This window comes from Rana temporaria, chromosome 11, assembly GCF_905171775.1.
Source record: "Rana temporaria chromosome 11, aRanTem1.1, whole genome shotgun sequence".
NCBI lineage: Eukaryota > Metazoa > Chordata > Amphibia > Anura > Ranidae > Rana > Rana temporaria.
Genome location: NC_053499.1, coordinates 8346576 through 8370983, shown reverse-complemented (window position 1 = coordinate 8370983; position 24408 = coordinate 8346576). Strand labels below are relative to the sequence as shown.

The following is a 24408-nucleotide window of genomic DNA, read 5'->3' as shown; positions in this document are numbered from 1 at the left end:
TCCCTGTAGGGAAAACAGCGGCATACCATGGTACAATACCGAGGTACACCTGCTACCTATTGGTATTTGGAACTATAAAAGTTAATTGTCCAAACACCTGTTTGGGGGATAAAAAAAAATGCTTCCTCTCCCCTAGATGACTTTTTTTTTTTTTTTTTTTTTTTTTTTTCGTTTTTGTTTCAAATCCAGGAAAGAAAAAACATTCTGTCCCCCTGAGTAGTATTGCAAAGAAAAACTATGAGATGGAAAAGAAACAGCCTATTTCTAGGCTTGACAAAACAGTCCTCTGAAGACTGCAATATCCTTTCTGGCCACTGTGTGTCCTCGGCGCCCCGTGCTGCCGCTCTGGTCTTTCTCCTCAGTTCCAAAGTATTGATGGAACAAACAAGGAAGGGCCGCCCCTTCCTTTAAGCCACTGACCCGCCCTTCCCCCCCCAGCAATCTCAAACAGGAAATGCCCCTCCCGACAGGGGGAGGGGGGGGGGATTTTGGGAGGAAGGGACCTCTCTGTTCCAGCAAACTGCAGCCTGCAGCCTGGAACACACGAGGAGGTCAGCGTTTTGCCTGCTTGCAGGCTCTGAGGAGGAAGACTGAATGGAGCATCGCCTGGAGGCCTGCAGGTAAGCACAGCTCTCTGACACACACATATATTTTTATATAACACAGGCCCCACTCAATGCTTTTCCAACACTACAAGGGAGGTCACATCTTATGGGGAATAATACATAGAGAGCCATCCTATCTTTATGATATGTGACTAGTTTGCCAGATGCAGTGCATAACTTTAGGCATGTCCCCTGTGACCCCCCAGAAAAAAACCTGCTAAGAACCAAGTTCCGCAAGTTTTCCCCTCACTTACCTGCTCCATGCCGCAGGACTTTGCCAAGCAAGAGGCCCAATCTTCCCCCATCTCCGTGGGGATGTCTAGACCTTCAGGCCCTGGGTTCCTATGAAGGATCCACTGTCCTGGGCCCATATAGCACCCTGGCAACAGAAAACTTTAGGTACCCAAAGGTTTCTAAGTTCTGGGCCCAGGGTCCAGCTCTCTAAAAAGAAAAGCATTATGGGCTATACCCCAAGGGTTTGGGGTCCGGTTACTGACCACTTTAGCGCTGAGGCTTTTTTGGACAGAACCGGTAGCTCACCTAATCCCAAGGATGCGGAGGCAAGCTAAACCATGACTAACACCTAAGACACTGGCGTAAAAACTGAGGTACTCCTCCTATGGGAGGGGGTTATATAGGGAGGGGCATTTCCTGTTTGAGATTGCCAGTGTCTACACCTGAAGGTACTCCATATAACCCATATAGTAATGAATGCCGCTCTGTGTCCCGTGATGTACGATAAAGAAAGAGACCCCTAGTGGTCTAGTGAGACCCCTAGTGAACATTCACTCACATTCATGCGTCTTCACCTGGCATCAATGTATTATGTTGGCTGGAATGTTAACTTATTCTGGCCATTAGAATGTATTAACTTGCAAACAGGAGAACGCACATAAACGCATATAAAACAATTAACGTGCATTTAGTGGCTTTTGAATTTTTTTTTTTATGCTGAAAAGTTCCTCTCCTGAATGTGACTTTGATGGGGGTTTTTTTTTTCTACCTCTAAACCCCTGTAAACCCCTCCGATACGTTACGCCGCTGTAACTTTGGGCGCAAGTTCCGTATTCAGAAAGAACTTGCGCCCTTAGTTACGGCGGCGTAACGTATGTGTTGCGGCGTAAGCCCGCCTAATTCAAATGGAGATGTTGGGGTCGTGTTTTATTTAAATTTTACTTGACCCCGCGTTTTTGACATTTTTTTTTAACGTCGCATGCGCCGTCCGTAAAATATCCCAGTGTGCATTTCTCCAAAGTACGCCGCAAGGACGTATTGGATTCGACGTGAACGTAAATGACGTCCAGCCCTATTCGCGAACGACTTACGCAAACGACGTAAAATTTTCAAAACTCGGCGCGGGAACGGCGGCCATACTTAACATTAGCTACGCCTCATATAGCAGGGGTAACTATACGCCGAAAAAAGCCTAACTTAAACAACGTAAAAAAATGCGCGGGCGGGACGTACGTTTCTGAATCGGCGTAAATACCTAATTTGCATATTCCTCGCGTAACTATACGGAAGCGCCACCTAGCGGCCAGCGTGATTATGCAGCCTAAGATACAACGGTGTAAGACACTTACACAGGTCGAATCTTAGGGATATCTATGCGTAACGGATTCTATGAATCAGGCGCATAGATACGACGGCCCGCACTCAGAGATACGACGGCGTATCTTGTTTCTGAATCCGGGCCCTTATGAGCATAATGTACGTGTGTGCGCGCGCCTGAACGCGCGAGTATGAGGCATTAATGTATTCCAATGGCCAGAATAATATTAATATTCTGGCCGGTACAATGAATTTACTCTAAACGCCATAAGTGCGTAAAAGTGCGCACATACGCAACATTAGAGACAATTTTCTGCAAAGTTCTGTCAATCCAGTATATTTGGGACATAAATTTAGGGCCCTGTGTGGAGGAGACCTAAGGGGTTAATTTGGTAGAGTTTGGAATGCACAACATGAAGCTCTCAGTCCTCCATCTAAACAGGACCGTCCTGGAGGTGACTCACGGCGCAAACATCCAGCGGCGCTAAGCCGGAGCAGGAAAGTGATGATGGCGTATCTGACTTTCAGGAATCGGGATGATAACTGTTTACACAGCCGACCGAATCCCCTGAAATAAGTGAGTGATGGAAAAAGAGAAACGCGTCATTTATTATCTGCGTGGAGACTACAGGTCCAGTACGAAAGGAGCAAAATCCGCTTTAACCACTTCACAGCCCGGAAGGTTTTACCCCCTTAATGACCAGAGCATTTGTTTGCACTGCGTCGCTTTAACTGACAATTGCGCGGTCGTGCGACGTTGCACTCAAACAAAATTGGCGTCCTTTTTTTCCCCACAAATAGAGCTTTCTTTTGCTGGTATTTGATCACCTCTGCGGTTTTTATTTTTTGCGCTATAAACAAATTTTGAAAGATAAGCAATATTTTTTACTTTTTGCGATAATAAATATCCCCAAAAAATCTATTAAAAAAAATAATTTTCCTCAGTTTTGGCCGATACGTACTCTCAGTGGCGTAGCGTGGGGGGTGCCACCGCACCGGGCGCAAAATTTAAAAGGGGCGCTGTCACAAGTGGGGAGAGGAGGGAGCACCAACAACAGATGGAACATATGCATAATAATCACCACTCCAGGCTTTACCAGTCATTATCAAGCACACTGGGCCATATTCTTAGAGATCTCTGGCGGCGGAACGTATGTCCTTTACGCTACTCCGCCGCAAGTTTAACTGGCAAGTGCCTGATTCCCAAACCACTTACCTGTAAACTTGCGGCGGCGTACCGTAAAGTCCACCCGCGCAAGCACTCCTAATTCAAATGATCCTGGTAGGGGGCGTGGATCATTTAAATTAGGCGCGCTCCCGCGCCGATCGTAATGCACATGTTCCGTCGGGTAAATTACCCGACGTGCATTGCGCTAAATGACGTCTCACGGACGTCATTTGTTTTGACGGTAAGGTAAATGGCGTCCATCGCCATTCACGGACGACTTACGCAAACAACGTTAAATTTTCAAATTTCGACGCGGGAACGACGGCCATACTTAACATTGAGTACGCCACCTAGGGGGCATCTTTATCTTTACGCCGTGTATCGCTTACGGAAACGACGTAAAATCACTACGACGGGCAAGCGTACGTTAGAGAATCGGCGTGACTAGTCATTTGCATATTCTACGCTGACCGCAAAGGAAACGCCACCTAGCGGTCAGCGTAGATATTGGAGCCTAAGATACAACGGCGCAAGCCGTCGTATCTTAGGCATGTTTAAGTGTATCTCAGTTTGAGAATACACTTAAACATAGGACGGCCTTAGAATCTGACTTACGTCGGCGTATCTGCTGATACGCCGGCGTAAATTCTTTGAGAATATGGCCCACTCTCCTCTTCCCTACAGCCACCCCTGTCTCACGCAGTGGATCATGTGACCAGATTGGAGCTAGCTAAAAATAGGTAAGTCCATGGGTCAGGGAGGTGCAAATTACTTGCCTCGCCCCAGGCACTGACAATCCACGCTACGCCGCTGCGTATTCTTCTACATATTATTGATAAAAAAAATCGCAATAAGCTTTTTTGGATTAGTTTGCACAAATGTTATAGCGTCTACAAAATAGGGGATAGTTTTATGGCATTTGTATTAATATATATATTTTTTTTACTAGTAATGGCGGCGATCAGCGATTTTTATCGCGATTGCGACATTGTGGCGGACACTTCGGACACTTTTGACACCATTTTGGGACCATTCACATGTACACAGCGATCGGTGCTATAAAAATGCACTGATTACTGTATAAATGAGACTGGCAGTGAAGGGGTTAACCAGTAGGGGGGCACTGAAAGGGTTAAGTGTGTCCTAGGGATGTGTTCTAACTGTATGGGGGGGGATTGGCTACATGTGTCACGACACTGATCACTGCTCCCGATGACAGGGAGCTGTGATCAGTGTCCTGTCACTAGGCAGAACAGGGAGATACTTGTTTACATCAGGATTTCCCCGTTCTTCCTCTCCGTGTGACGATCGCGGGACTCCCGACGGACATCGAGTCCACGGGACCCGCGATCACACTCACAGAGCTCACGCCGGTGCGCATGCGCCCACAATGCCCCTTCTTAAAGGCGACGTACAGGTACGTTGATATGCTTGTCCGTGCCATTCTGCCAAAGTAGATCGGCGTGAGTCGGTCGGCAAGTGGTTAACTGACAATTGCGCCATTGTACCCAAACAAAATTGACGTCCTTTTTTTCCCACAAATAGAGCTTTCTTTTGGTGGTATTTGATCACCTCTGCGGTTTTTATTTTTTGCGCTATAAACAAAAATAAATAAAATTTAGAAAAAAAAAACAATATTTTTTTACTTTTTGCTATAATAAATATCCCACGTTTATTTATTTTTTTAAAAACAAATTTCTTCATCAGTTTAGGCCGATACGTATTCTTCTACATATTTTTGTTAAAAAAAATTATTGCAATAAGCGTTTATTGATTGGTTTGCGCAAAAGTTATATAGCCGGATTCAAAAAGACTTACGACGGCGTATCAGTAGATATACGCCGTCGTAAGTCCGAATGCGTGCCGTCGTATATTTAAGCGTATTCTGGAAACCAGATACGCTTAAATTTGGCTAAGATACGAGCAGCGTAAGTCTCCTACGCCGTCGTATCTTATGTGCATATTTACGCTGGCCGCTAGGGGCGTGTACGTGGATTTACGCGTCGAATATGTAAATGAGCAAGATACGCTGATTCACGAACGTACATACGCCCGCCGCAGTAAGCTACGTCGTTTACGTAAGGCGCAGCCAAACGGTCCGGGGCTGAAGTGGCATGTAGCATGACCGATATCACTGATATGTTATGAATTTATATGATACATTTTATTTGTTCAATCTTGAAATGCCGCTCTTGTTATTTATTGTTTATGCCAAGTTTAGCATTCCTACATGTAGTTTAATACTGATAAAAGCGTGGAAATACGATATTAAACTGCTTGTAACTTCTATTATTTATCTTGGGCCAGATTCACGTAGCTCAGCGGATCTATAGATCCGCTCGATCTACGTGAATTAAGATCCGCTCCCGCAAGTTTAGGAGGCAAGTGGCTAATTCACAAACCACTTACCTCCAAACTTGCGACGGCGGATCTCAAATCCCCCGGCGGAATTCAAATTCCGCAGCTAGGGGAGTGTACTATTTAAATCAGGCGCGTTCCCGCGCCGATTTAACTGCGCATGCGCCGTCCGGGGAATTTCCCGGCGTGCATTGCTCCCACTGACGTCACTAGGACGTAAGTGGTTTCGACGTGAGCGGGACTTGCGACGCGCGTGTTCGTGAATCGGCGTACGCAAACGACGTTGGAAAATTCAAATTCGACGCGGGAACGCCAGCTATACTTAACATTGGCTGCGCCTGATGAAAGCAGGGGTAAGTATACGACGGGAAAACCGCTACGGAAACGACGTAAGAACACTGCGACGGGTCCGCGTACGTTCGTGAATTTGCGCATCTCGCTGATTTACATATTATTTATCGTAAATCAGCGGGAACGCCCCCGGCGCCATTTTTAAATTGAAAAAAAGATCCGACAGTGTAACACAGTGTAACACTGTCAGATCTTAGCCCTATCTATGCGTAACTGATTCTATGAACCAGGCGCATAGATAGGACCAGTGTAAGTCAGAGATACGATGGTGTATCTGTAGATACACCGTCGTATCTCTTTGTGAATCTGGCCCCTTGCTTTGAAAATAACCATGGGGGGGGGGAGATGTAGGGGCAGATTTACAAAGACCTGCCCCGGCGCAGGTATCAGAGATACGCTACGCCGCCGTAACTTAATTTTTTTGGTTTGAATCCTGGAAGAATTTGCGCCGTAATTTACGGCGGCGTACTGTATCTCTCGCGGCGTGACGGCGCCTAATTCAAATCGGCGAGTAGGGGGGCGTGTTTCATTTAAATGAAGCGCGTCCCCGCGCCGAACGAACTGCCCATGCGCCGTCCCTAAATTTCCCGCCGTGCATTGCGCTAAATGACGTCACAAGGACGTCATTGTTTTGACGTGGACGTAAATTACGTCCAGCCCGATTCACGGACGACTTACGCAAACAAATTTTTTTTTTTAAATGATACGCGGGAACGACGGCCATACTTAACATTGAGTACGCCACCAAACAGCAGCTTTAACTATACGCCGGAAAAAGCCGACTAGAGACGACGTAAGAGAATGCGACGGCCACTCGTACGTTCGTGGATCGTCGGAAATAGCTCATTTGCATACTCGACGCGGATTACGACGGGAACGCCACCCAGCGGACGCCGAAGAATTGCATCTTAGATCCGAAGGCGTACGAAGACGTACGCCTGTCGGATCTAACCCAGATGCCGTCGTATCTTGGTTTGAGGATTCAAAACAAAGATACGACGCGGGAAATTTGAAAGTACGCCGGCGTATCAGTAGATACGCCGGCGTACTCGCTTTGTGGATCTGCCCCTGTAATATTTCAAAGTGCGAGAGCGCTAGACATGTGCATTCGTTTTCGTTTGAATGCATTTTCGTCCGAAAATCTGTTTTTTTCGTTATCATTTTAACAAACGATAACAAAAGTGCAAGAAACGAAAACCGAAAGATCCAACATAAAAAATGCTTTATTTTCGTTTTCGACATTATAGGGAAAAGATTTGACATCATAGAGAAAAGATTCGACACTATAGAAATAATAGATTCGACATTACAGAGAATAGTTTGATTTATGAGAAAATAGACTCGACATTATAGAGAATAGATTTGACATTATTACTAGTCATACAACATTAGAATTCTTGTAGGCGGAATATTCGAACAGAAATGTACGATTCGGCGTAAAGATTCGACGTTCCGTCGAATATTTTTTGACCATTAGACCGGAACAAACAAAGATTCGACGTTCCGGCGAATATTCTTTTGACCATTCGACAGAAACCAAGTATTATTGGATTTTCGGACGAAAGCTATTCCCCAACGAAAAACGAAATAAATCAAAACGATTTTCGGGAGTAACTAAATAAATTTATTTTCCAAACGAAAACGAAAAAACGAAACAAAATATTCCAGTGTGCACATGTCTAGAGAGCTCTGAAAGCTAAAAATCGGCCTGGGCAGTAGGGGTGGGGGGGGGGTAAAAGCGCCCCGGGATTGGAGGGGCTAGACACTCGTACGAATGAGCTATCACTATGTGGAATCAGTGTAATGGTTTGCCGGCTTCCCATCACTTGGCTGCCACAATGCATGGAGCTGGAAGATCTGACAACAGATAACATCATCAGACGGCTAATTCATCATTTTATGAAAACTCGCGCTTTTCTCTAGTCGGCTCAGCGTGGGACGCAGCTGGAAACTCAACTTTTTTCTTTTTTTTTTTTTTTTAACAATTTATCTTTCCAGAATGTGATGTCTGGAGGGGTTCCAGGAGGGGAAATGCTGAAAAATTCAAGTGTAAATTTCCTCCGAAAGTCCTATAATTCAGCGTCTGTTATGATTATCAGTCAGCTTTGTATATAGACCATGAGAACGCCGAACGATCCCGGATCGGCCGGACAATAGCAGGACGGGAAGCCGCGGGTCCAGGATACATCAATGGAGGCGTCTTGTTCTTCTTTGTGTTTATCGGATGTATTAAAGTTTTGTTTACTTCCTTTTTTTTTTTCTGAATAGATGATAAACATTTTCATATAGAGGGCCGGATTCAGGTAGGGGCGCGCATTGTTACGGCGGCGCAGCGTACCGTATTTACGCTACGCCTCTGTAAGTCAGAGAGGCAAGTGCTGTATTCACAAAGCACTTGCCTCCTAAGTTACGGCGGCGTATCGTAAATGGGGCCGGCGTAAGCGCACGTAATTCAAACGAGGATGAGGGGGGCGTGTTTTATGTTAATTCTTGGTGACCCGACGTGATTGAAGTTTTTCCCGAACGGCGCATGCGCCGTCCGTGGAATTTCCCAGTGCGCATTGCTCCAAAGTACGCCGCAAGGACGTCATTGGTTTCGACGTGAATGTAAATTACGTCCAGCCCTATTCGCGAACGACTTAGGCAAACGACGTAAAAAATTCAAAATTCGACGCGGGAACGACGTCCATACTTAACAATAAATATCCCCAAAAATATCTAAAACATTTTTTTTCCTCAGTTTAGGCCGATACGTATTCTTCTGCATATTTTTGGTAAAAAAAAAAAACGCAATAAGCGTTTATTGATTGGTTTGCGCAAAAGTTATAGCGTCTACAAAATAGGGGATAGTTTTATGGCATTTTTATTAATCATTTTTTTTTACTAGTAATGGCCACGATAGGGAGAGCCGCCGATCGTCTCTCCCTGTCAGCGCAAACTGAGGAATGCCGTTTACCGGAACTTCCTGGTTCGCACGATGATCAGCTGTGATTGGTCACAGCTGATCATATAGTACGAAGCCTCTATGAGAGGCTCCTTATCATGATCGGAGATGCGGCGTGTCAGACTGACATGCCATACTCGCGAACGCCGCGCTGCTCGCCCCTGTGGGGGCGCGCGCAGGCATGTTATCCTGCTGGACGTCGTATAATGCCCAGTCAGGATAACAGAACCACTTCCTGGACATCATTCTGCTATAGGCCGGGCGGGAGAAGTGGTTAACAAATTTCGGCAAATTCGGAAACGTCCGAAAAAGAGATTTTTAATACAGCTTACCTGTAAAATCTTTTTCTTGGAGTACATCACGGGACACAGAGCGGCATTCATTACTATATGGGTTATATGGAGTACCTTCAGGTGATGGACACTGGCAATCTCAAACAGGAAATGCCCCTCCCTATATAACCCCCTCCCATAGGAGGAGTACCTCAGTTTTGTAGCAAGCAGTATGCCTCCCAAAATGGTCCCCAAAAGAGGGGTGGGAGCTCTGTGTCCCGTGATGTACTCCAAGAAAAAGATTTTACAGGTAAGCTGTATTAAAAATCTCTTTTTCTTTATCGTTACATCACGGGACACAGAGCGGCATTCATTACTATATGGGATGTCCCAAAGCAATGCTTACAATGAGGGGAGGGAGACATCTCCAAGACAAAAGGATTTAATTTAGAGATATACTCAAATCATAATAAATCCAACTTAGTTGAGAAAAATAATCTTAAATTTTAAATTTAACTCAAAAAAGGGGAGCCCCCGGAATCCGAGGGTCTCAAACTGCAGCCTGCAGCACTGCCTGCCCAAAGGCTGTATCAGTATTCCTTCTTACGTCCAACTGGTAGAATTTTGTAAACGTGTGGACAGAAGACCAGGTTGCCGCCTTGCAAACTTGAGCCATAGAGATCTGGTGATGTGCTGCCCAGGAGGCGCCCATGGCCCTAGTAGAATGAGCCTTTAATGATACTGGAGGAGGCAACCCCTTCAAGCCGTAGGCCTGAGTGATTAACTGCTTAATCCACCTAGAGATGGTGGATTTTGCAGCTGCCTGCCCTTTCTTGGGCCCATCCGGTAAAATGAACAACACATCCGTTTTCCGGATCTTCTCTGTAGCTTTAAGATAGGCCTTCATGGCCCTGACAATATCCAAGGTATGCAGCAACCCTTCCTTTCTGGAAGTAGGTTTAGGGAAGAAGGATGGTAATACCAAATCCTGGTTTAGATGAAAACTGGATATAACCTTCGGTAGGAAGGAAGGATGAGGGCGGAGAACGACCTTGTCCTTATGAAAAATAAGATATGGTTCCTTACAGGATAAGGCCGCCAGTTCCGATACTCTTCTGGCGGACACTATGGCGACCAAAAATACTAACTTCCTTGTCAGTAAAACCAAAGGAATTTCAGCCAACGGCTCAAACGGTTGTTTCTGTAAACTTGACAGAACAAGATTTAAATCCCACGGGCAAAGCAGGGATTTAACTGGAGGTTTAATACGTAAGACCCCTTGAAGGAAGGTCTTAACCAGCGAGTGGGTGGCCAGCGGCCGCTGAAACCACACTGACAGAGCGGAAATCTGTCCTTTGATTGTGCTTAATGCCAATCCTTTATCCACTCCTAGCTGGAGAAAACTTAAAACTCTATCGATGGTGAACTTGCGAGGAAGCCATAGCTTGGACTCACACCAGCCTACATAGGCCTTCCAGACCCTGTGATAAATCACCCTAGAGACCGGTTTCCTGGCTCTGATTAGGGTAGAGATTACCTTCTGAGACAGACCTCTCTGAGAATCAGGGATTCAGCTTCCAGGCCGTCAAATTTAGATGCCGTAAGGCAGGGTGGAGGATCGGACTTTGCGATAGCAGGTCTGGCCGTAGAGGAAGAGTCCAAGGGTCTCCCACTACCATCCTTAGGATTAGTGAGTACCATGCCCGTCTGGGCCATGCTGGAGCTACCAGGATGACTGGTATGTGCTCCACCCTGATCCTGCGCAGCAGGCGGGGTAGTAACTGAAGCGGGGGAAACGCATAAAGAAGTTTGAACTGATGCCAAGGGCAAACCAGCGCATCGGTTCCGCAGGCCATCGGATCCCTTGAGCGGGATATGAATCTGTCTAGCTTCTTGTTGAGTCTCGATGCCATGACATCCACGTCCGGCACTCCCCATCTTTGGCAGAGTGCTTGAAAGATTTGTGGATGCAGAGACCATTCCCCCGGCAATAGAGTCTGGCGGCTTAAGAAGTCCGCCTGAAAGTTGTCCACTCCGGGAATAAATATTGCCGATATGCAGGGCACATGAGCCTCTGCCCATAGGAGAATCAAGCTCACCTCTCTCTGAGCGGCTTGACTCCTGGTTCCCCCTTGGTGATTTATGTATGCCACGGCCGTGGCATTGTCTGATTGAATTCTCACCGGGAACCCCTGCAATTTTGACGTCCAAGCCCTGAGGGCTAGTCGAGCAGCTCTGAGCTCCAAGATGTTGATGGGCAACTGCTTCTCTGGCTTTGCCCAAGTACCTTGGCGAGTGCAACCATCCAAAATTGCTCCCCAGCCCGTCAGGCTGGCGTCTGTGGTCACTATCTTCCAAGCCACTGGGCTGAAAGACTTCCCCTTCAGTAGATTCTGAGGGTCTAACCACCAACACAGACTTTGTCGGACTCTTGATGAGAGCGGCAACGGGATATCCAAGGCCTGTGGCCTTCTGCTCCATGCTGACAGGATGGCTGCCTGCAGGATGCGAGTGTGGCTCTGGGCGTATGGTACCGCCTCGAATGTGGCCACCATCTTGCCTAGTAATCTCATACATAGGCGAATAGTCGGTTCTTTCTTGCTTAGAACCAGTAGGATTAATTCCTTGATGGCTTTGACCTTCATCAGAGGTAGAAACACCCTTTGTTGTTCTGTGTCTAATCTCATGCCGAGATATTCCAACTGCCTTGTGGGCTGGAATGCTGACTTTTCTCGATTTAGGACCCAGCCGAACCTCTCGAGGTATTGGACCGTGAGGGCCACTGCTCGCTCCAAGCCAGGAGACGAGTGATCTATGACTAGGAGGTCGTCCAGGTATGCTAGGATCGTGACCCCTTGGATCCTTAGCTTGGCTAGGATTGGAGCTAGGACCTTCGTGAACACCCGGGGGGCCGTAGCCAACCCGAAGGGAAGCGCCACGAATTGGAAATGACGCGAAGCCACCATAAAGCGTAGATATCTTTGATGTGGCTGATAAATTGGAACATGAAGGTAGGCATCCTTTATGTCTATGGACGCCATGAAGTCGTCCTTTTGGAGTGTGGCAGCTGCTGACCGCACGGATTCCATCCGAAATGAGCGGACCTTTAGGTATGCATTTACCATCTTTAGGTCCAAAATTGGCCTGACATCTCCATTGGACTTTGGGATGATGAAAAGGTTGGAGTAGAAACCCAGCCCCTGTTCCAGGACTGGTACCTCCACTATTACTTCCTGGGAAAGTAGATGATTTAATGCCGACATTAATGCGGCTCCCTTCACCGGGTCGTTTGGAATCCTTGACTCCTGGAAATGAGGAGGAGGAAACCTTAGGAAATCTAATTTGTAGCCCGTGGCCACGGAAGACCGTACCCACTTGTCGGGAATGCTGGCTTCCCAAACCTCTGAAAAGAGACGCAGCCTTCCCCCCACCTTCGTGGGTGGGGGCGCCCCTTCATAAGGTCAGCTTGGGGGCTGGTTTTGCTGGTTTGCGAAACCACTGCTTTCTGCCTCTAGCAGCCTGTCCCTGCGACTTGCTGTTGAAGCTGAAGTTTGCTTTCGCAGGAGGCCGTCGATACTGTTTGGCATTAGAGGGCCCCTGCCCAGGGGAGTACTGTCGTTTAAACGCAGGCCCCTGAAACTTCTTCTTAGTTGGCAAAAGAGTACTCTTGCCGCTTGAAATGGTCTGAATGTATTTATCTAGGTCTTCTCCGAAGAGTCGTCCTCCATGGAAGGGGAACCCTGCCAGGAGCTTCTTGCATGGGGGTTCGGCCTCCCAGCTTTTCAACCATAAGAGTCTTCTCATATGGATAAGGGATAACGATAAACGTGACGCTTGCTGGATAGAATCCTTAATTGCGTCTACCGTGAAACATATGGCCCTAGGGACATCCGAAAATTCTTCTGCCTGCTGGGCAGGAATAAGTTTAAGCATCTGCTTAATTTGATCCGATAATGCTTGAGCAACCCCAATCGCAGCCACAGCTGGCTGTACTACTGCCCCTGCAGTAGTGAAGGAGTTCTTAAGTAGTGCTTCCAAGCGTTTATCAACTGGATCCTTGAACACCTGTATGTTTTCTACAGGGCATGTTAACGATTTGTTAACACATGAGATGGCTGCGTCCACTGCAGGAGTAGCCCATCTCTTGGAAAATTTATCTTCCATAGGATATAGGGCAGAGAATCTTTTAGGTGGTAAAAAGATCTTATCTGGCTTGCTCCAATCTTGGAACAAAACTCCCTCTAGCAGAGGATGGATCGGAAACACAGCCTTGCTTTGAGGCGCCCTTAGTGAGCCCAAAGCTGAAACCGTCGATACTTGGAGATCTGGTACTGGCAAGTTGAATGCACTATGGACCAAGTCCGTTAAGGCTTGAATCCACCAGCTCTCCCCCTGGGAGACTGCTCCAGACTCCTCTGTATCCGGATCTTCGATCCCCGAACCTACTTGGTCCTTGTCCAAGAGGTCGTCCAATTCCCCTGAGGAAAGGACCTCCTCTTCCGAGGGTCCACGCTCGGGCGACGGAGATCTAATCCGTTTACTGCCCCGCATAGCTGTGGCTATCATTTTTCCCATTCTTTTCTCCATCTCTTTTAAAGAGGTGAGTAATACCTCGTCCGTGACCATCTTAGGGTTGGACTGACCCGCGCCAGCTCCAGCCCCAGATCCCGATGGCCCCAAGGCTCCCTCTGGGGAAAGCAGCGGCATAACTTTGTCCGAGACCTCAGACTCTCTGGGGGAATCCCCACCTCTTGTACCCTTTGACCCGGATGCCATGGTACAATACCGAGGTACACCTGCTAGCTTATTAGTACTTGGAACTATAATAGTTAATTGTCCAAACACCTGTTTGGGGAATAAAAAATGCTTCCTCTCCCCTAGATGACTTTTTTTTTTTTTTTTTTTTTTCAATCTTCTTTTTTTTTTTTTCGTTTTTGTTTTTCAAATCCAGGAAAGAAAAAGCATTCTGTCCCCCTGAGTAGTATTGCCAAGAAAAACTATTGAGATGGAAAAGAAACAGCCTATTTCTAGGCTTGGAAAACAGTCTTCTGAAGACTGTAATATCCTTTCTGGCCACTGTGTGTCCTCGGCGCCCCGTGCTGCCGCTCTGGTCCTTTCCTCCTCAGTTCCAAAGTTAGAATGAGCTGCTGGGACGAAAAAGGAAGGGCCGCCCCTTCCTTAAACAGCTGACCCGCCCTTCCCCCCTCAGCTAAACGGCGCGAAATGCGCCTATAACACGGGGACGCGCGCGCGCGCACCCGCCGACAGGGGGGGGGGGGGGTTGGGGGGAAGGGAGCCTCTCTGCTCCAATCTTGGAACCACGAGGAGGTCAGCGTTTTGCCTGCTTTGCAGGCTCTGAGGAGGAAGAACCGATGGAGCATCGCCTGGAGGCTTGCAGGTAAGCACAGCTCTCTGAACACACACACACACATTACATTACACAGGCCCCACTCAATGCTTTTCCAACACTACCCGGGAGGTCACTTCTTATGGGGAATAATACACATAGAGCCATCCTATCATTAAGACATGTGACTAGTTTGCCAGATGCAGCGCATTACTTTAGGCATGTCCCCTGTGACCCCCCAGAAAAAACCTGCTAAGAACCAAGTTCCGCAAGTTTTCCCCTCACTTACCTGCTCCATGCCGCAGGACTTTGCCAAGCAAGAGGCCCAATCTTCCCCCATCTCCGTGGGGATGTCTAGACCTTCAGGCCCTGGGTTCCTATGAAGGATCCACTGTCCTGGGCCCATATAGCACTCTGGCAACAGAAACATTAGGCACCCAAAGGTTTCTACGTTCTGGGCCCAGAGTCCAGCTCTCTAAAAAGAAAAGCATTATGGGCTATACCCCAAGGGTTTGGGGTCCGGTTACTGACCACTTTAGCGCTGAGGCCTTTGGACAGAACCGGTTAGCTCACCTAATCCCAAGGATGCGGAGGCAAGCTAAACCATGACCAACACCTAAGACACTGGCGTAAAAACTGAGCTACTCCTCCTATACGAGGGGGTTATATAGGGAGGAAAACCCCCCGAAAATTTGAAAATCTGAAATAATACCTAACTGTTAAATTATAGATATTGGAATTTCCTTTCAAATTTGGCTGTTAGTGAATGCAACGAATACGAATTTATGCGAAGTTACGAATCATCCGACATAACGAATGCCGTATGTAAACGAATGGAACGTAACAAATGATAAAAAAAATTATAATAAAAACTTTTTATTAATATTATTTATTATTAATTCATTTGGTTCCATTTTGTTTAGATGTGGAATTAGTTTTTTTGGATAATTCGTAACTTTGGGTTCATTTCCTATTTGTTAGGTTCACTAACAGACAGGATTTTCGAATTGACAAATTTACGAATTGCGATCATAACGAATGACCCTAAAAACAAAAAAAAATTTTTTTTTTTTTCGGTAGTGCACATGTCTAATGACAATACCTTACCTGACCTTGGCCCAGATTCTTAAAGGACTTACGATGGCGCAGCGCCATGTACGCCGTCGTAAGTCCTAATCCGACCCGTCGTATCTATGCGCCTGATTCTTAGAATCAGTTACGCATAGATATCCATTAGATCCGACAGGCGTAAGTCTCTTACGCCGTCGGATCTTAAGGCTGCATTCACACCTGAGCGTCGGTCGTTCGGTCGTTTTTTTGGGCGTTTTTTTCTGGCGTTTTGTCGCGCGTATTTGCGCGTTTGCATACAGCGTCGTGCGACGTTTTTGTACTTCGGCGTTTTTTATTTTAGCCAATAGGAAAAATGATCATCTTTTCATCACTTGTTGCTATGTTGGTAGATTTTTTTAATCTTCTGCATGGGCGACAAGTTCTATTTATTAAAGCGACGAAACGCCCATAGCAAACGCCCGTTGTCGCGCGATACGCTCAATTCGCGCGTTTCCCATTACTTTCTATGGGGAAAAAAAACGCTCAAATACGCCCAAACTGCACGATACGCGCGACAAAAAAAGGTCCGGGACTTGTTTGAGCTTCGCGCGACAGGCGTTTGGGCGTTCAGTCACCATAGGGAATAATGTTAATTCTCCCCTCTGGCGTTTGTGAGCAGTGCGCTTCAGGCGTAAAAACGCCTAGGTGTGAATGGGGCCTAACTGCATTTTTTTTTTGACCGCTAGGTGCCGCTTCCGTCGATTTCCGCGTCGAGTATGCAAATTAGCTAGATACGCGAATTCCCGAACGTACGCGCGTCCGACGCAGTAAAGTTACGACGTTTACGTTAGGCTTTTCCCGGCGTATAGTTGCCCCTGCTATATGAGGCGCAGCCAATGTTAAGTATGGCCGTCGTTCCCGCGTCGAAATTTGAAAAAGTTACGTCGTTTGCGTAAGTCGTCCGTGAATGGGGCTGGACGTCATTTACGTTCACGTCGAAACCAATGACGTCCTTGCGGCGTACTTTGGAGCAATGCACACTGGGAAATTCCACGGACGGCGCATGCGACGTTCCGCAAAAACGTCAATCACGTCGGGTCACAGTAGTTTAACATAAAACACGCCCCCCCCCCTCTTCCACATTTGAATTAGGCGGGCTTACGCCGGCCGATTTACGCTACGCCGCCGCAACTTACGGAAGAAGGGTTTTGAGAATACAGCACTTGCCCGTGTAAGTTGCGGCGGCGTAACGTAAATCAGATTCGTTACGCCGCCGCAGAGATACGCCCATTGTACAAGAATCTGGGCCCTTGATGTTAGGTACACATGCTTACCCTACGCTGTAATTTTATGGGGTGTGTGTGTGGGGGGGGGGGGGTGAAGGGTGCTTTCATTTTTACATTTTTAACACTTTTCTTTATTGCTATAACAAGAGGGATTATTAACCAACCCCCCCCCCCCCCCATGTGATAGTATGAGAAGGTGACGGGTCCATTTTACTAAAGACATTGGAGGTCTATTAGAACCCCAGTGTCTCCCCCGTCCTCCAATGCACAGAACACGCTGGAATAGCGGCATCCATTGCTACAGTAGCTGAGGAATGACAGCTGTGGCCCTGGAGGTTATATAATATACATCGCTTCCAAGGTAATTAGCTGCAGGAGGGATCAGGGAACGGATGTTCCCCAAGTTCCTTCTGTACTAACGAGAGAAGCAGTTTCCCATGGGAGGGGGGGGAGGGGGGGGCTCCTTTGAGAACCCTGTAAAAGTGATCCCTTATTCTATACGATTGTTTCTTCTTTTTTAACCCTTTTTTCCTTTTTTTTACTCTTTTACTTTATTGCCATAACGTAGGGGGCTTATTTGCCCTCTATGTGATAGCATGGGCAGTTGTCAGGGGCATTTTAACCACTTCAGCTCCTGAAGAATTTACCCCCTTCCTGACCAGGCCATTTTTTGCGATTCGGCACTGCGTCGCTTTGACTGACTATTGCGCAACGTGGCTCCCAAACAAAATGAATGTCGTTTTTTTCCTGACCTCTGCGGTTTTTATTTTTTGCACTATAAAACAAAAAAAGAGCGACAATTTTGAAAAAAAAAAAGCAAATATTTTTTTACTTTTTGCTATAATAAATATCCCCCGAAAAAATATTAAAAAAAAAAAATTTTTCCCTCCCTTTAGGCCGATATGTATTCTTCTTCTACATATTTTTGGTAAAAAAAAATCGCAATAAGCGTAAATTGATTGCTTTGCGCAAAAGTTATAGGGACAGATTCTCGTAGAAGAGCGTATCTTTGTTCCGGCGTAGCGTATCCTATTTACGTTATGCCTCCGCAACTTAGACGGGCAAGTGCAGTATTCTCAAAGCACTTGCTCCGTAAGTTGCGGCGGCGTAGCGTAAATAGGCCGGCGTAAGCCCGCCTAATTCAAATGTGGAACAGGGGGGCGTGTTTTATGTAAATAACTTGTGACCCGACGTGATTGACGTTTTTCACGAACGACGCATGCGCCGTCCGTGGAATATCCCAGTGTGCATTGCTCCAAAGTACGCCGCAAGGACGTCATTGGTTTCGACGTGAACGTAAATGACGTCCAGCCCTATTCACGGACGACTTACGCAAACTACGTAAAATATTCTAAATTCGGCGCGGGAACGACGTCCATACTTAACATTGGTACACCGCATTTACGCCACCATATAGCAGGGGTAACTTCACGCCGGGAAAAGCCTAACGTAAACGGCGTATCTGTACTGCGTCGGCCGGGCGTACATTCGTGAATTCGCGTATCTAGCTGATTTACATATTTCTAGGCGTAAATCAGCGTACACGCCCCTAGCGCCCAGCATAAATATGAAGTTAAGATCCAACGGCGTAAGAGACTTACACCCCGAGCCCACCCTTTTTTAAAGCCTATTAGAGCCTCTGACTCGTGCTTAAAAAAACAAAACAAAAAACATTGGAATCCATGAGTCCAGCATCCTGCATGTAGATTAGTGGGCCGGACGCATGGAAAGGGGGGGCGGTGCTCCTGCGCCCCTAATGGACGGGCCGCCACCGCTACCATGACAGGCTCCATAGTATAACAGTCATCAAGTCTGATGGTTTTTGGACAGGTTGGGTTACAATCTCAGGTTGGGTTCCATAAGCTGTGGCTGTACTTACCTCCAGCGATGCTGAGCTATCAGTGTCCCTGCAGCCACTCCAGTGGTCTGGGGGATTTGTTCCCTGTGCAAGGCTTCTGGGACAGACCAGAGCAATTCTGATTGGTCAGCGCCACCACAGTGAGTTGCTCTGGTTCCCCCCAGGAAGTTCTGCATGAAGAAGAGGGAGAAGAGCGGAGATTTCAAATCCCGGGCCGGACCGAGGGTTGCCACCTTTTCTACAAGTCAAACCCGAAAACACTTCACAGCGTCACAGAGCAATTTTTTTTTCAAAGTATGCATAGATAAACAATGCATAGATGTTGCTATGAAATAACATTTCTAATCATCTGAAGTTAATCACAAGAATCCCCCTTTACATCAGAGTCCACAGAGTTCCCCCTTTATATCAGAGTCCACAGAGTTCCCCCTTAACATCAGAGTCCACAGAGTTCCCCCTTAACATCAGAGTCCACAGAGTTCCCCCTTAACATCAGAGTCCACAGAGTCCCCCCTTAACATCAGAGTCCACAGAGTTCCCCCTTTATATCAGAGTCCACAGAGATCCCCCTTTACATCAGAGTCCAAACAGTTCCCCCTTTACATCAGAGTCCACAGAGTTCCCCCTTTACAGGGGGGGCTGTGTAATATGCAGGGGGGCTGTGTGATGTGCAGGGGGTCTGTGTAATATGCAGTGGGGGCTGGGTAGGGGAGGGGGCTGTGTGATGTGCAGGGGGCTGTGTAATATGCAGGGGGGCTGTGTGATGTGCAGGGGGTATGTGTAATATGCAGGGGGGGCTGGGTAGGGGAGGGAATGTGTAATGTGCAGGGGGGGCTGTGTAATATGCAGGGGGGTCTGTGTAATATGCAGTGGGGGCTGGGTAGGGGAGGGGGCTGTGTGATGTGCAGGGGGCTGTGTAATATGCAGGGGGGGCTATGTGATGTGCAGGGAAGCAGTGTAATATGCAGTGGGGGCTGGGTAGGGGAGGGAATGTGTAATATGCAGGGGGGCTGTGTAATAAGCAGGGGGTCTGTTTAATATGCAGTAGGGGCTGGGTAGGGGAGGGGGCTGTGTGATGTGCAGAGGGCTGTGCAATATGCAGTGGGGCTGGGTAGGGGAGGGGACTGTGTGATATGCAGGGGGCTGTGTAATATGCAGGGGGGCTGTGTGATGTGCAGGGAAGCAGTGTAATATGCAGTGGGGGCTGGGTAGGGGAGGGAATGTGTAATGTGCAGGGGGGCTGTGTAATATGCAGTGGGGGCTGGGTAGGGGAGGGAATGTGTAATGTGCAGGGGGGGCTGTGTAATATGCAGGGGGGTCTGTGTAATATGCAGTGGGGGCTTGGTAGGGGAGGGGACTGTGTGATATGCAGGGGGGCTGTGTGATGTGCAGGGGGGTCTGTGTAATATGCAGTGGGGGCTTGGTAGGGGAGGGGACTGTGTAATATGCAGGGGGGCTGTGTGATGTGCAGGGGGTCTGTGTAATATGCAGTGGGGGCTGGGTAGGGGAGGGAATGTGTAATGTGCAGGGGGGCTGTGTAATATGCAGGGGGTCTGTGTAATATGCAATGAGGGCTGGGTAGGAGAGGGGGCTGTGTGATGTGCAGGGGGCTGTGTAATATGCGGGGGGTCTGTTTAATATGCAGTGGGGGCTGGGTAGGGGAGGGGGCTGTGTGATGTGCAGGGGGCTGTGTAATATGCAGGGGGGGCTGGGTAATATGCAGTGGGGGCTGGGTAGGGGAGGGGGCTGTGTGATGTGCAGGGGGCTGTGTAATATGCAGGGGGGCTGTGTGATGTGCAGGGGGTCTGTGTAATATGCAGTGGGGGCTGGGTAGGGGAGGGAATGTGTAATATGCAGGGGGGCTGTGTGATGTGCAGGGGGTCTGTGTAATATGCAGTGAGGGCTGGGTAGGAGAGGGGGCTGTGTGATGTGCAGGGGGCTGTGTAATATGCAGGGGGTCTGTTTAATATGCAGTGGGGGCTGGGTAGGGGAGGGGGCTGTGTGATGTGCAGGGGGCTGTGTAATATGCAGGGGGGGCTGTGTGATGTGCAGGGGGTCTGTTTAATATGCAGTGGGGGCTGGGTAGGGGAGGGAATGTGTAATATGCAGGGGGTCTGTTTAATATGCAGCGGGGGCTGGGTAGGGGAGGGGGCTGTGTAATATACAGGGGGGCTGTGTAATGTGCAGGGGGGGCTGTGTAATGTGCAGGGGGGGCTGTGTAATGTGCAGGGGGTCTGTGTAATATGCAGGGGGGCTATGTATAATGTAAAAGGGTACAGATTATTGTCTTCATTTATTAGCTCTAAATCACCAAGTTAGAATGGGTGTTTGGAATCTACAATTGTTAAAATATTAAACTGTAAAATGGTCCAACTGTTCATCCATGCTTAACAATTATTATTACGGTAATAAGAATACAAATTGTTATTATCAGATGAGCCCCACACACTGTATTTACTATTCCTCCAATATAAGCGTTATTTGACACATTCTGTATGATAACCTCTCGTTTGTACAAATTCTCCAGAAAACAATAAAAAAAAAAAAAAAAATGCAGCCGCCACATCGAATGATTGGTAAGCTGCAATATATTCCATTTTTAGTTTTTGGCTTTAACGAGCCGTTTAATTAACACGCAATCAGGTAGGCCCTCCCACTTGCTGGTACATTGGAAGGAGATTGTACCATCCATTAGCTAGGAAGCCTTCAATAAATAGAAGAGTGAATACATCCATCAGGGCAGCCGTCACAAATTTTGGGGGGCCCTTACACAGCTTTAGACAGGGCCCCCCTGGAGCAGAGAACCCTGATGCTGATGAAGAAAAAAAAAAAGAAAACAAGTGTAATCTCTTTTCTCCTGGGGCCGGCTGGGCCTGTAAGGGCCCTGGGGACCATTGGGACCCTTACAAAAAAAAAAAAAGTTATTAAACAAATAAATAAAAAAATTATTAAATAAAATAAATAAAACATTTATTAAAATAAAAAAATAAAAAAATAAATAAAAAAAACGAAAGGGGGACCATTGGGACCCTTACAGGTGTAATGCAAAAAAAAAATATTAGAAAAATAAATGATAAAAGAATTAAATAAAACATTTATTAAAGTAAATAAATAAATAATTAAAATAAAAAAACGGGAGGGGGACCATTGGGACCCTTAGGTCTCGTACAGACGGGCGGACTGTTCGCTGAAAACGGTCCTGTCTGATGGTTGTACACACCATTAGACAGAAATCCGCGCGTACACCATCCGCGGTGACGTGGCCGCGACGATGACGCGGCGACGTGCGCGGCCCTGGAAGTTCAATGCTTCCACGCATGCGTCGAAGTGATTCGACGCATGCGAGGGATGGCGGCCGCTCGGACATGTACGGTGAGTCTGTACAGACGACCGAACATGTCCGACGGACAGGATTCCAGCGGACATGTTTCTTAGCATGCTAAGAAACATTTGTTCGCCGCAAACGGTCGGCTGGACAAATGTCCGCTGGGCCGTACACACGACCGAACATGTCTGCTGAAACTGGTCCACAGACAATTTTCAGCAGACATGTTCGGTCGTCTGTACGAGCATAACAGGTGTAATGCAAAAAAAAAAAAAAATAATTAAAAAAATAAATAAATAAATCTATATATATATATATATAAAACTCAACGTGTGTGTGTGTGTATGTATGTATGTATGTATGTATGTATGTATGTATGTTCCAGCATCACGTCCAAACGGCTAAAGATATTAACATGAAACTTGGCACACATGTTACTTATATGTCAGCAACAAACATAGGATAGGTGGTTTAACCCTTACCCACCCCCATTTGCCATGGTCGGGGTTTTCCTTTAAAGTCCCATTCAACTCTATGGGAAATACATGTTACTTCATAACTTCCAAACGGCTGTAGATATTTCGATAACACTTGGTCACATGTTACTTATATGTCCACCTAAACTATAGGATAGTTAATTTATCCCTTAACTACCCCCATTTGTGAGGGTCGGGGTTTTTGTTTAAAGTCCCATGCAAATCAATTAAAAAAGTATTAAATAAAATAAATAAAACATTTATTAAAATAAATAAATAAAAAAATAAATAAAAAAAAAACGGGAGGGGGGCCATTGGGACCCTTACAGGTGTAATGCAAAATAAATAAAAAAAAAATATTAAAAAAATAAATAAAAAATGTATTAAATAAAATAAATAAAACATTTATTAAAATAAATAAATAAATAAAATAAAAAAACGCGAGGGGGACCATTGGGACCCTTACAGGTGTAATGCAAAAAAATAAATAAAAAAATGATTAAAAAAATAAATAAAAAAATTATTAAATAAAATGAATAAAAAATTATTAAAAAAATAAAATAAAAAACGGGAGGGGGGCCAGCCGGGCCCCTTACAGGTGTAATGCCTGCACCCCTGTGTAATGCCTGCGCCTGCGGCCCTGACATCCATAGGGGGGGTAGATTTACTAAAACAGGAGAGTGCAAAATCTCCTGGTAGCCAATCAGCTTGTTCAATTAAGCCTTGCCAAAAAAAAAAAACCTAGAAGCTGATTGGTTGCTATGCAGAGCTGCACCAGATTTTGCATTCTCCAGTTTTCATAACCCCCCCCCCCCCCCATAGTGACAATAAAAATCTATATGTCAAAGATTTTTCTGACCTGTTTTATGGCCCATTGAGATCCTCCAGGCTTCCCGAACGTTGCAGATACCCGATCCGTACCTCTCTATCCCTGGAGCATCAACACTGAAGGATCCGGCAAAGTCTCCCGCCCGCATCTTTCATCCGGGGGGATTACATGAGATCCTCTCTGGTCCCCGGCTGGTGCCTGAAATTGCAGTTTATTCTTAGCGATGCCGATTACCAAACCAAAAAAGCCACTTCTCCCCCCAAGTCCGGCCTCTCAATCACAACTGGGATCTTTTACCATTTAAGGTCAAAGCTTCATTTGGCTGAACAGACCAAGCTGAAGACTTTTCCAAAAAACCGATCCGAAGAGTCGACTTTCCAACCAAAGTTTCGCAGCCTGCAGGATAAATAAACTCTTCAAAGGGGAAGAGGAGAGAGAAAAACTAAACTGCGTCTCTCTTCTTTTTTTTTTTTTTTGTACTTCGTAAAAAAAAAAAAAGAAAAGCGCAGCGTCTCCTCTTTCCGCCGCGGCCAAGACAGCGAGGCGAAAGGAAGACACCTAGAAAAGGCAATCTGGTTTCTATCAAAAGATCCCGCTTGTGTATTTCCAAAAAAAATAAAAATACAAAAAATCAAAGCTCATTGAAAAGCCTTCGCAGAGGAAACGCAGGGGGGGGTTATTCCCATGGCTCCAGTGCGGCTAAAAATATGTGCAAAATAAAAGCGTTCTCTTTATTCTTTAACCCCTTCCTGGTCTCCTGGGAAATGGCGACAGTTTGTTCCGACAGCGTTGTGGTTTTTGTTAATTGCTTTTTTTCGTAATAACAATAAAATTCTGGAATTTGTGTCCAATCAGAGTGCAGCCGGTCTGTCACTATCTGCTCCATCGTTAGAATTAAAGGGGTTGCATCCTATGCATTAAGTTGAAAAAACACCCAGCCCCCCGTTTTACTTACCTGAGCCCCTGGAAAGTCCCCGCGTCGAGAACG

At 46.6% G+C, this 24408-nt stretch overlaps 1 protein-coding gene across 2 annotated transcripts in view; it reads right to left on the bottom strand.

Annotated features, from left to right (window-relative positions):
- Nucleotides 1-23837, bottom strand: part of IRAG1 (inositol 1,4,5-triphosphate receptor associated 1) — a 129435-nt gene extending 105598 nt beyond the window's left edge. For both annotated transcript variants that reach the window (XM_040327965.1, XM_040327966.1), the window contains exon 1: nt 23451-23837. The gene's annotated coding sequence lies outside the window, so the exon portion shown is untranslated. The remainder of the gene's footprint in view (nt 1-23450) is intronic.
- Between the last annotated feature and the right edge of the window lie 571 nt (nt 23838-24408).